We start from the raw sequence: 12564 nt of genomic DNA on the forward strand, positions 1-12564 counted from the left end.
AATGTGCCAATGTATCCATTGGTTGTGTCTTTTGTTCATCATGTGAAAAGGTTTGTGAGGAGGGGAACCACAAGTAACATAACTTACCAGTTTTGGAAATGTTGTTTTGAATTTATTGCACCAGTGTGTTAGACTATGTTGTAGTGTGTGTTATTTTGAGGGCTTGTGTGTCCTGTCTGAGGGCAAAGTTAGGTTTTTCAGCAAAAGTGAATGGTTTTGAGTGTAAAGCTTCATTTTGACCTGAAAATAGGTTGTTTGGGAAACTGGGTGAGACGTTATGGATTTGTGTTTACTGTTTTGAGAATACGAGGCATAGTTTCAAGAAACGTGTTTAAGCAATCGAGAAAAACTGTAATTCATAGTGCATTAACTGTTAACATTTAGTACATAAATGTTTTTAATCAAAAGTTGAATATAATGAAATTAACATTAACCATACATTCATCCATCCATCTTCTATAGCCGCTTGTCCCATGTAGGTTCGCAGGTAGTGCTGGAGCCTATCTCAGCTGACTTGGGCCGAAGGCAGGGAAACACCCTGGACAGTTGGCCATTCCAACACAGGGCGAACACACCAACATTCACACTCACATTCTCACTCTCATCTATGGGAAATTTCGAGTTTCACACGGAGAGAAAATGCAAACTCCACACAGAAAGGCTGTGTGGCGATAGTGTTACACCCCCAACATTAACAAAAATTAATAAATAAGGTAAAATTAAGTTCATGTTACCTAATGTTGTTAACTAATTTTATCAAATGGAACCTTATTTGTAAACTGTTACCAAAAATACATATATATATATATATATATATATATATATATATATATATATATATATATATATACAAAAATAATGAATGGAGGTGAAGGAGAACATGAGTGGGGAGGTGATTGTCAGTTTTGTTGTGGAATCTTAAAAGACGTGTCCAGAAATCACTATAATATCCATCCACACGTGGAAAGACTATCTAAAGGTCAGTAGTGCATATCTCTCTCTTCCCTATTAAATATTTTATATAATCATATCTTCATTCTAATCTAATGCTTTACCATCACAACTGTATTATGGCCCACATTAAATTGATGTCATGATTTATGCAATTTACATTTGCAGATGAAGAAGCTCAGCAAGGGTAGATTCAAAATATTTTAAATATTCAAAAATAAAATTAAAAAGCTATTAGTTTTGAAAGTAAAATTGGTACTTGATATAGTCAAGTCAATTTTATTTGTATAGTGCCTTTCACAACACACATCGTTTCAAAGCAGCTTTACAGAAGATCAGGCATTAACAGAAGATAAAACGTTAATGTTTATAATGTCGATGAATCGTCATTGTGTAATTAGATAAAATATGATTGATGATAGTTCACATAGATGCAACAGTCCTTGTTAATTGGCTGATGAAGGCTTTTTTTTTGGCAATTGTTAGTCTATGCATTCCATTTCAAGATCATATTCCATCAATAGACCGAGGTGATGCAGGCAGAGATCAGGGATGTGAAACGCAGTTCAACCTGGCAGGTAATTTCGGTGAGGTTTGGTTTGGTCCATCCTAAATCCAAAATTCAGACAATGGCATATGAAGTATCTCATGTCTTATGGTTGGAGTTGGCATCAGTTCATCATAATAGACTGGAGTTATGTTTGGCTGGCACCGGCTGCATTTAGTCATCATCATTCAGCGACACATAGCAGTGGAGTCCAACATGAAGCAGGAATGGTGCTGTATCCAGCCGGTTCTGGTGACTTCAGGATTGGAGTCCCGAGGTTGAGACAGTGAAACAAATTAAATAATATAAGCATAGATGCCCTTTCAATTTATTGCAGAGATATAAATCATGATACATTTTTCTGGTTTCTGGTTCCGGCAGACTAAACCAAAGCAGCCTAATTGTTAATTGAAGGATAAATTAGGTGCATGCCTGGCTAAATAGGTGAGTCTTTAGTCTAGACTTAAACTGAGGGAGTGTGTCTGCATCTCGAACAGTGTTAGGGAGACTATTCCATAGTTTAGGTGCCAAATATGAAAAGGATCTACCTCCTTTTGTGGAATTTAATATTCTAGGAACTATTAACAGGCCAGAATTTTGCGATCGTAATGAACGTGATGGAATATAGCGTGGTAGAAGGTCCCTTAAGTACTTCTGAGCTTTGTACGTAGTTAACAGAATTTTTTAATTAATACGAAATTGAACAGGTAGCCAATGTAACGATGATAAAATGGGGCTAATATGATCATATTTCTTGGTTCTCGTTAGCACTCTGGCTGCTGCATTTTGAACCAAATGTTTATTTATTGATCTTGCTGGACATCCTCCCAGCATTACAATAATCTAGTCTTGAGGTCATGAACGCATGAATTAGTTTTTCGGCATCAGCAACAGAGGGCATGTGCCTTAATTTAGCAATATTTCTTAGGTGGAAGAATGCTGTTCTACAAACATTAGTAATTTGATTTTCAAAGGACAGATTGGTATCAAATATAACACCAAAGTTCTTCGCTGTTGAAGATGATGTAACAGTACATCCATCGAGAGTCAAATTATATTGTAGTGGCTTATTTTTTGGAGTTTTTTGGTCCAATAATTAGAACCTCTGTTTTGTCAGAATTGAGTAGAAGGAAATTTCTGGCCATCCAATATTTACTTCATTGATACACTGCTAATTTTGAGAATTGTGAAATCTCATCAGGTTTTGAAGAAGTTGTGTATCGTCAGCATAGCAGTGGAAAATTATTCCACGATTCCTGATAATATCTCCCAGGGGAAGCATATACAAGGAGAAAAGTAGAGGCCCTAAAACTGATCCCTGTTGTACTCCATATTTTACTTTTGTTTGGTTTGACAATTCCTCATTTACATAGACAATGTGGTAGCGGTGTGCTAAATATGACCTAAACCATGCTAATGCAACTCCACAAATGCCAACATAATTCTCTAGCCTATTCAAGAGAATGTCGTGATCTATCATGTTGAATGCTGCACTAAGATCTAAAAGCACTAGAAGAAAAATGCAGCCACGATCAGATGATAAGAGCAAGTCATTTGTAACTCTGATAAGTGCAGTCTCTGTACTGTGAGGAGGCCTAAATCCTGACTGAAATTCTTTGTATATTCCATTTCTCTGTAGAAATGAACATATTTGGGAGGATACTACCTTTTCTAGTATTTTTGACATAAACAGGAGATTTGAAATCGGTCTATAATTAGCCAATTCTCCAGGATCAAGTTGTGGCTTCTTAATAAGCGGTTTGACCATTTTAAAGTTTCTTGGGACTTGTCCCAAGCATAGCAAGAAGTTAATAAAATTAAGAAGAGGTTCTGAAATTACAGGAGATGCCTCTTTTAAGAGCTTAGTTGATATAGTATCTAACAAACATGTTGGTTTTGATGTTTTGATAAGTTTGTTAGCTCTTCATGACCTATGACAAAGAAGGATTGAAGTTGCTTGTGAGGAAAATTATTAGACACTCTTTTCTGAGGTGCTATGACAGATGATTGTATAATTCCAATTTTATTTCTGATTAGTTCAATTTTATCTGTAAAGAAATTCATTATTCATTACGTAATATCTGGCTTTATTCCTAACCAATTTAGCCATAGTAATGAATAAATACCTAGGATTGTTGTGGTTATTTTCTATGAGTTTACTAAAATATGCTGATCTGGCAGCTTTTAGTGCCTGTCTGTAGCTACAGACACTATCCTTCCAAGCACCACGAAATACTTCTAATTTTGTATATTTCCACATGCGCTTCATTTTCCGAGCTGCTCTCTTGAAAAGCGTGTGATCATTGTACCATGGTGCAGGGCTTATTTCTTTAATCGATGTGGGGCGACAATATCAAGAGTGCTAGATAAGACTGCATTTATATTTTTTGTTATTTCATCAAGTTCTTCTGGGCTTTGGGGTTTATTGAGTGTATGAGATAGATCTGGAAGATTATTAGTGAAGCTATCTTTAGTGGTCGAAAGAATAGTTCTACCTGAACGATAGCGTGGTGTAGACTGAGTAACATTAGCTGATTGCAGCATACAAGAGACGAGGTAATGATCCGAGATGTCATCGCTCTGCAGCAGAATTTCTATATTATCAACATCAACTCCATATGACAGAATCAAATCTAGCGTATGATTATGGCGATGAGTTGGTCCTGTTATATTTTGTCTGACTCCAAGAGAGTTGAGAATATCAGTAAATGCTAATCCCAATGTATCATTTTCATTATCTATGTGAATGTTGACGGCACCAAAAATTAAAGCTCTATCTATAGTAACTACAAGATCTGATAAAAAATTAGCAAATTCACAAAGGAAATTAGAATAAGGCCCGGGTGATCTATACATTGTAGCAAGGATAAAAGACAACAGAGATTTATTTATATCTTACGGTATCACATTAAGCATTATTCGTTCAAAAGACTTACATTTATATACTGTCCTCTGAGTAACACCAAAAACATCACTGTAAATTGTAGCAACACCTCCTCGACCCTTCAGACAAGGCTCATGTTTATAACAGTAATCTGGGGGAGTAGATTCATCTAATTACAGATACATTCATTTAACTATTCATCTATATGTTTAAGCCAGGTTTCAGTCAAACAGAGCGCATCCAATCTATGATCTGTAATCATTTCATTAACAATTAGTGCTTTGGTAGAAAGAGATCTAATGTTTAGTAGCCCTAATGTTATATGATGTGTATTTTTAATTTGTTTGTTTTGTTCAAGTTTGACCTTAAGAAAAAAAATTCTAAATGATTTAGCGAGGAAATTGTGTTTGGTAGTTTGGGGAACAGACAGTCTCTATGAGATATCTAGGTGATACAATATCTATGTGTTGTAGTTTATGTGACCTGTGTGACGTCTCAAGGCAGCTAGCAGACATTCGGATTAACCAGTTTGTCTGCTTACTGACCTGGGCCCCAGTTAGTCAAATACTATCATTATTAAGACTATTGAGCCAAATTACTAGAGAGTAGAGCCACACCTTCCCTGGAGGGATGGAGTCCGTCTCTCTTTACCAGGTCATTTCTACCACAAAATCTCTTCCAATTGTCTATAAATCCTATTTTATTCTTCAGACACCACTCAGACATCCAGCCATTCAGTGACACTAATCTACTATAAACCTCGTAACCATGACGAGCAGGGAGGGGACCAGAACCTATTACAGTGTCTGACATCGTTTTTGCAAATTTGCACACCTCTTTAACATTATCTTTAGTGATCTCTGACTGGCTAAGCAGACATCATTAGTGCCGACATGGATAACAATTTTAGAACATCTACATTTAGCATTAGCCAGCACTTGTATATAGTTGTTATACTCTTATCTAGTCTTGATAAAAAAAAGTACATTCTGAATATGTCATTCAACCAACCTTTATTCCGTTCACAGAATTAGATAAATTAAATAAAGAAAGGGCAATAATATAAAATGCCATTAAACAACAGTTAGTTTTTAACCTCAAATCTTATTGGATAAGAGGCGTACCAAGAGTGCTGATAGCTCACAGCATCAGCACTGGGACGCTTTACTGTTTGTATCACTCCACTTGTGTTAGTTGCGTACCAAACTAATGTGTAAGAGCAGTGCAGATGTGTGAATTTTCATTCCTCCCAGTGACATTAAAGATTTTAACAAGCAGGTGGTAAAAAAGACAGTCATGTGTGTGTTATGAGTGAGTTGATCTGACATTGACCATCTGTGTGTTGTCAGTAAGTGCACAAATTTCTTTAAAGTCATCTGGAATTGTCTTTCACTCCATGATTACTCGGATTACTACTACACTACAGCTGCGAAATAGAGTTAAACTAACAGCTTCAGCATTGCTACCAATCACAGCTGAGAGTCATGACAGATTAGTAATAAAACAGACAGACTAATCAAACATGCTCAGGCCTGATACTAGGGCTGAAATGATTAGTCAACATGATCGACAATGTCAACAATAAAAAACTGTCTATTATAATATATACTATTGTCGAATAGTCGCCTGATTTCATTTAACACAACATGAGATCTTTTGATACGCTAATGATGATGCGGGAGAGTAGCACTTGAGCTCACACTTGATTGAGGAGAGGAAGAAAGATCAGCTCACAGTCCAGATGCACTCCAAACTTTCCAAACAGATTAAGGTGATGTAGATCGCAGAGTATTAAAATACAAAAACGCAAAATAAGTAAATACAGAAGCAGTGTCTTCATGAAATAAAGCCGTATAGGTGTTCCGCTTAAGCAAAACTTGCCTTTTTACTTTTTTGGAGCTTGACAGCCCCCGTACCCATTCACTTTCATTTTATGAAAAAGAATGGTCAGGACATTCTTTAAAAAGTCTTTGTTCTTTCCAAATCTATTTTGTGTCATATGGGTTTGTAACGACAAAGGGGTTAATAAATGATGACAATTTACATTTCTGGGTGAACTATTTGGTAATGTCAATGGTAATCTACTTCTGAAATCTACCTGAAAATACCAGTGTTAAGAAAACAGTAGTGCTAAAAAGAAGAAATTCAGGCAAATAGATAGTTCATTCTCTTGAGCACTATGAAGATGGCAAATCAGTTTTACTGTGGTACACAGACAGCAGCCTGTGTGTGGGTGCGAGTGAATGGCATCTGCTCATGTCGCCGTGGCGACCGAGGCTCGGTTCTAAGGACCATCTGCTAATGCTGTGTGTCTGGCAGACAGGTCCTCACTGCCTCATCTATAATTGATGCACCTCTCAAAAACATATACACACACATGCATACTGTACACACCAGCAGGCATAGCTCTGTTTCAACAGTTAAAGAGTGTTTATGGGTACATTTTCCCCATGCTTAGGGTGAATGCTCCATAGGCCATCAAACTGACACTGATATCGACCATGTTTTTAGCTGTATGGAGTCGTAAAAAACGACCATTGTGGCATCGTGAACTCTTTTCTCTTTACATGTAGATTAATCTAAACTGTGTCATCTAAACAGTGATGCTGACACAAGTATATCTCCTGGATGTGTTCTCTGTCATCAACTAAACGTAGTCTTGTGTAGCCTTTTGACTTGCAGCATACAGTCTAGTCATCATTATAGCTTATTCTCGCCAAGACCCACCTTCTTGGATAGGAAGAGACTGCCTGACCAACATAAAAAGTGATCAACCACAGTTCATTATGTTATTCAAAATGGATTCTACAACAAATAAAGCCTTAAGCAGCAATTATCAGGGTTCAAGCAGTTTGGAAAAGTGGAGAAAATTACCAAAAATAGTTACTTTGTAAGATTCCATCTGCCATTTTGAGTACTTTTTAAACTCCTACTGGACCCTTGGCTCGATATGCTCTATATTTTCACAACACAATGAACATAATTTAGAATCGTCAAATCGTTCAGAAGATATATGTTGATACGTGAATTTGGCCAAGGCCAACAAATTCTCTGGCTTATATCTAGGGGTGGGAAAAATTTTGATTTTCTGATGCACCGCAAATCTTCATTTGAACAATCCCAATATTGATTCTTAAATCCATGAGGGTGTGAACTCAGTAGTTTAGGTTATGTATATATATGTGATCAAGCTTTTATCACTTTTACACAACTATTACACAAGGTGAAAACATGAATTGATGCTCAAGAAGACAACACACTACCATATGCATACTATGCTTTGTATGTAGATTCTGAAGAGCATATTATGAAGGGAATATTATCTTCTCAACTATATATACCTTTTATTAAACCTTCAATTTATGGGTTATCAGCTGTCTTCCTTTTCTTCAGCTTTCTATCTTGTTTCTGAACAGCAGTCTAAATCAAGCAATTCTCTGATTTGGCCACTAAAATCAGCCATTTAGCTCCTTAATGTTTCAAGTTATTATTTTATTCTGGAGCCCTGAACATTTAATTCTAAATCACAAATGCAGGACTTCTATTTTGAGAAAAAAAAATATGTCCAGAAGTGCTTGCATTTTGTTTTGTGCATACAAAGACAATAGATGGTGTCTCGTCTCATTATCCACACACAAAACGCAGAGTAAAAGCACAGGACAGCGCCAGTTACAGCTTCATATGCACAAATTGTAAAATGCTCCATTTTAGTCTCAGCTTTCAAATTATGTAAATTTTATCTTGAAATTCAGACAGTAAATGTATTTATGCTCTTTAATGGTGCTTGTTTAATGGTGAGACAGATAGCGGTAGCTGGCCATTCAAACAGAGCGAAGCATGAATAAACATCAGAGGTTCTGTTGAAAGATACAGTACAACTTACTGATATGCATCTTCTCTCATGTAATCGCCCAGTCTGTTAAAGTTGAAATGACTGGAGAAAATTAATAGGGAATATTTCGAGACCCGGAGCACTCACAGGATGAGCGCCTATGTACACTAAACACACCAAATGACAATCGTGCACCCACTCTATCTGCTATCTGCGACATTTTAACTTTACTGTAGTAAAATCATTCCATTATTGCAAGGCCTAGTGATATGCATATCGCGATATGTACATTTACGTAATTTAGATACATTCAATATATTGTGTAGCCCTACTGTATAGTTAATAATTCATACGCAAGCAAAATGGACATTATAACTGAAATATGCCCTAATTAATCGGAATCGAATGTCGAAAGCTTGTGAATTGTAATTGAATCTGGAAATCTATATCAATACACAGCATTGGTTATATCTTCTAAACGATTTGACAAATAAAAATGATTTTGGACATGAGATTCTCTAGATAATACATCGAACATTTTGTGCAAACTCAAACAACGGTCTAGGAGTTTGAAAAAGTAGGTGTTTCGGAAAATTAAAAATGGTGGACAGAATACAGTAACTAGAGTACATAATTATGAAAATAATTTTCCGAAGTAGGCTTTTCAAAATGCAAAAATGGCAAAAAAAATTCAGTTGGAAATGAAATCAGAATGAAATCATGAATTCAAATAATGCCGTGACAGACTCTTTGCAAATTATTGTACAGAAAATGACTCCTGGAAGTTGTGTAATAAAAGCAAATCAAATTAAAACTGTAATTTCAGCAAGGGCTTGCCAGTCATGTGTGCTATATGCATCAGACAGTCAGAGTGTGTTAGTGTGTGTCAGAATGAAAGATATGAGATCTGAAGATGAGAGGCATTTATTCCTCCACTGATGGGTGAGAGTGTGTGTGTGCACGCAGTGGCTCATCAGGTTAATCCAGAGAAGGCAGTGAAGGGTGAGTAAACAGCAGTGTGGGTGGACTGGTACTGTAATTAGCGGGTGGCATATGCCAAAGATGTCAAAAAGCATTTGAGCAGAGTGTTAATCTGTGCGTCTCTGCCGTCTGTCCCTGCAAAGGAAGAGGATACAGAAACGTTGCCACACCCAAACCACACACCTACTGAAGGCTGAGTACCACTGGAACACACAAATAGAGAGTATCTAAGACTATACACAAAGTTTTTCCAGTGGCTTTCCATCTAAATGTTTGTCATCTAACTAAAACAATGGTTTGCGAACGCAATGTTCCAAAAAGTTGTGACTGAAAGTTGAGAACACTCTGATGTAGGCATTCGTTGATCTACAAGAATTTCAGAGAAGCAGTCCAGCTTTCGGAAAAGTATTTACCTGCTTTCCCTCTTGATTTCAAGCGAACATGGCTCTATGCAATCCCTCAAAAAAAGTCTGAGCTTTCCCTAGTGTTGGCACCCTTATTTAAAGGAAGGTAAGTGTTCTTAGTTGTCTCAGTGTCTGATTTTGTCGCATCACACAGCATTTTTGTGTTCAGTGTGGACAGACAAATTGCTTGTTGCAATTGGACATGGTGGGCATGTATTATTTTGTTCACTGTACAGCCAAAGTGTGTGGAAATCAATAGAAAACCATAAGAAAAGTCTGATAAGAAATGGGCATGCAATACTGATCAAAATGTAAATTTGTGGAGGAATTTCACAGCCCATTCTGAAACCCCTTTTGACCAATCACAGATAGAAGAACCAATCGAGTGCACTTTAAATCCTGACACACAAAATCTTAGTGATCAGTGTTCAATGGATCTGCCTGATTACACACAGGAAACAAGCCAGTCAAAGAGTACTGTGTTTCAGTACGGAAACAATTACAACTTCAGTTCAACTCAGAACACTTAGAGGACTGTAACAGAGCAGCATAGATGAAGATTACAAACAACACTAATGTGTCCTTAAAAGCCAAAAGCTAGTCTTCGGAAATGTACGACAGCTTTCCATGGTTTCCATTTTTTTTTTTAGTCACATGCCTTTTGTTTTCCCCTACCAGATTTCACCATTTATACTCCAATTTATTTAGGTTGAATTTCCTGCCATCAGCCTAATTATGGAAGAGACATTACAACACTGTAGCTTTCTCACGACATGGATAAACATAAAATCCGGGCCTGTGAGGGAGAAGGAAGTGCTTTTATTTGCTACAAAAAAAACACTTCCTTCCCCAAGGCAAAAGAAATGATGTCATAAGCAGCCATTCCAGGCATATATATATATAAATATATTATATAAAACATAAACATCTGTGAATGAGAGCACCATGTACAGCAAGGGTGAAAAATACATGCCACCTCCAGTTCTGTTTATATGCCACAATCACCCTGTTGAGGTGAAAGAGGGGGCACTGTAACAAAATCCTATATTAAATAAGTAACTTTGTCTTGCTTTCCAATAAATACATCTAAAAGATGATACATATCATCTTTTCGATTTTATTAATTATTCGGCTGTATTCCATTGGAAGATGTTTTTCACACTTTTAAATCTTTAACAATGATTTGCAACGTGCAGAGTGATGTTCTCATTTTAGAGTGCATTTTATCGGAACAAAGTCTGGATATGAGTGAGTCCAAGATGAGTCATCAATATTTCTGGTCTGTATTTCTGGTCTCCAAAAACACAGTGTGTGAAAGTTGCATGTGGCTCTTGCGAGACAGCTTGTCGATGCAAGTAAATTACTAGCATACTGCATAGAACAAAATTCCAGTGCACTAGCATATAGTTGCTCTTAAAAGCTAATATACATGGACTAAAAGACCCAAAACGGCGCAAAAACTAATTGCATTATTTTCAGTGTTTGGGAGTAATTAATAAAAATACTGATGCTACCAACATAACTACATTTTTCAGTAGCATGACAGTAGCTTGTCACATTGAGTACAAGATGATGCAGCCAAGTGATTAATCAAATGTGCTAGCCTACATGGTTATTTTAGTCTTAAATGAATAGTACACCCAAAAATGGAAATCTGTCATCATTTACTCACCCTTATGTTGTTCCAAACCCATATGATATGACTTCTTCCATGAAACACTAAAGGAGATGTTAGGCAGACTAACAGCCTTAGTCAGTATGGAAAAAAAAGATGCGATGGTGATTGAGATCATACGGGTTAGGAACAACATGAGGGTGAGTAAATGATGACAGAATTCCCTTCTTTGGGTAAACTAGCCCTTTAAGATCTTATTTTGTTGTCTTAGTTTACTTTCTTCTTTATCGTCAGACTAATTAAGATTTAGTGAGGTTCAGTGGAGTTTAATAACCTAGAACAGGCCAGTAAAAACTCTTTCTGTGCTTTCGAGACAGTCAGCAGCACTGGCCCTTTGAAGTACCTCTATTTTTTTTACACACATTTTAACAAGACTCAGTAGGAAGGCGTTCAACTTTTTTCCTTTTTTCTTTGAAGTAAGCCAGGAGTGCGCCATGTCTAGCTGACCGTAGAGGGGCTTCTGGGTAGTCAGAGGAAATATGCCACTGTTTACACTTCCTGAATACCCAACAACAATAACCAAAACAATCACAAACCGTCACCATGGAAAGAGTAGTTGAGGACTTAATGACCCCAGTGCCATGATGCATGCCGTAGTATGCAGGAAAAACCTGCACCTGTCAATACTGAATGTGATTGTTTGCCTAAATAGTCCACATAGATACAAGGGATGGGTTACAATGATTAAAGTGATAGTTCACCCAAAAATAGCTTTTTGACTTTCTTTCTTCTGCAGAACACAAAGATTTTTAGAAGAATATCGCAACTCTGTTGGTCCATATGATAATATGATAGGTGTGGGTAAGAAACTGATAAGGAATTAAGTCCTTTTTTTAAATATAAATATCCACTTTCACTTTGTCACATTTTGAAAGTGAAAGTGGAGATTTATTGTAAAAATGATCTTTTTCTCACCCATATTTTTCATATCACTTCAGAATATATGGATTTAACCACTGGAGTCTTATGGATTACCTTTATGCTGCCTTTATGTGATTTTTGGAGATTCAAATGTCTGGTTACTATAAACTTGCATTGGATATATATATAGTTACAGTTCCAAAGTGAACATGTCCGCTGTTTGTTGCTAAAATGTCCCCTAAACAGAGGTTAAGGTAAATGCTCGATCAAGTTTTACATCAACAAAACCTACCTTCTTCCCTACCCTAAACCTTAAACCTAAACCCAACAGATAGTGACATAAAAAGCAAATGTGATATTAAATTTATTTATTTTTATTTTTATTTATTTTTTAAATTATATTAATTTCTTTGTTTAAAAAATAATAAT

Source organism: Xyrauchen texanus, chromosome 34 (genome assembly GCF_025860055.1).
Source record: "Xyrauchen texanus isolate HMW12.3.18 chromosome 34, RBS_HiC_50CHRs, whole genome shotgun sequence".
Classification (NCBI taxonomy): Eukaryota; Metazoa; Chordata; class Actinopteri; order Cypriniformes; family Catostomidae; genus Xyrauchen; species Xyrauchen texanus.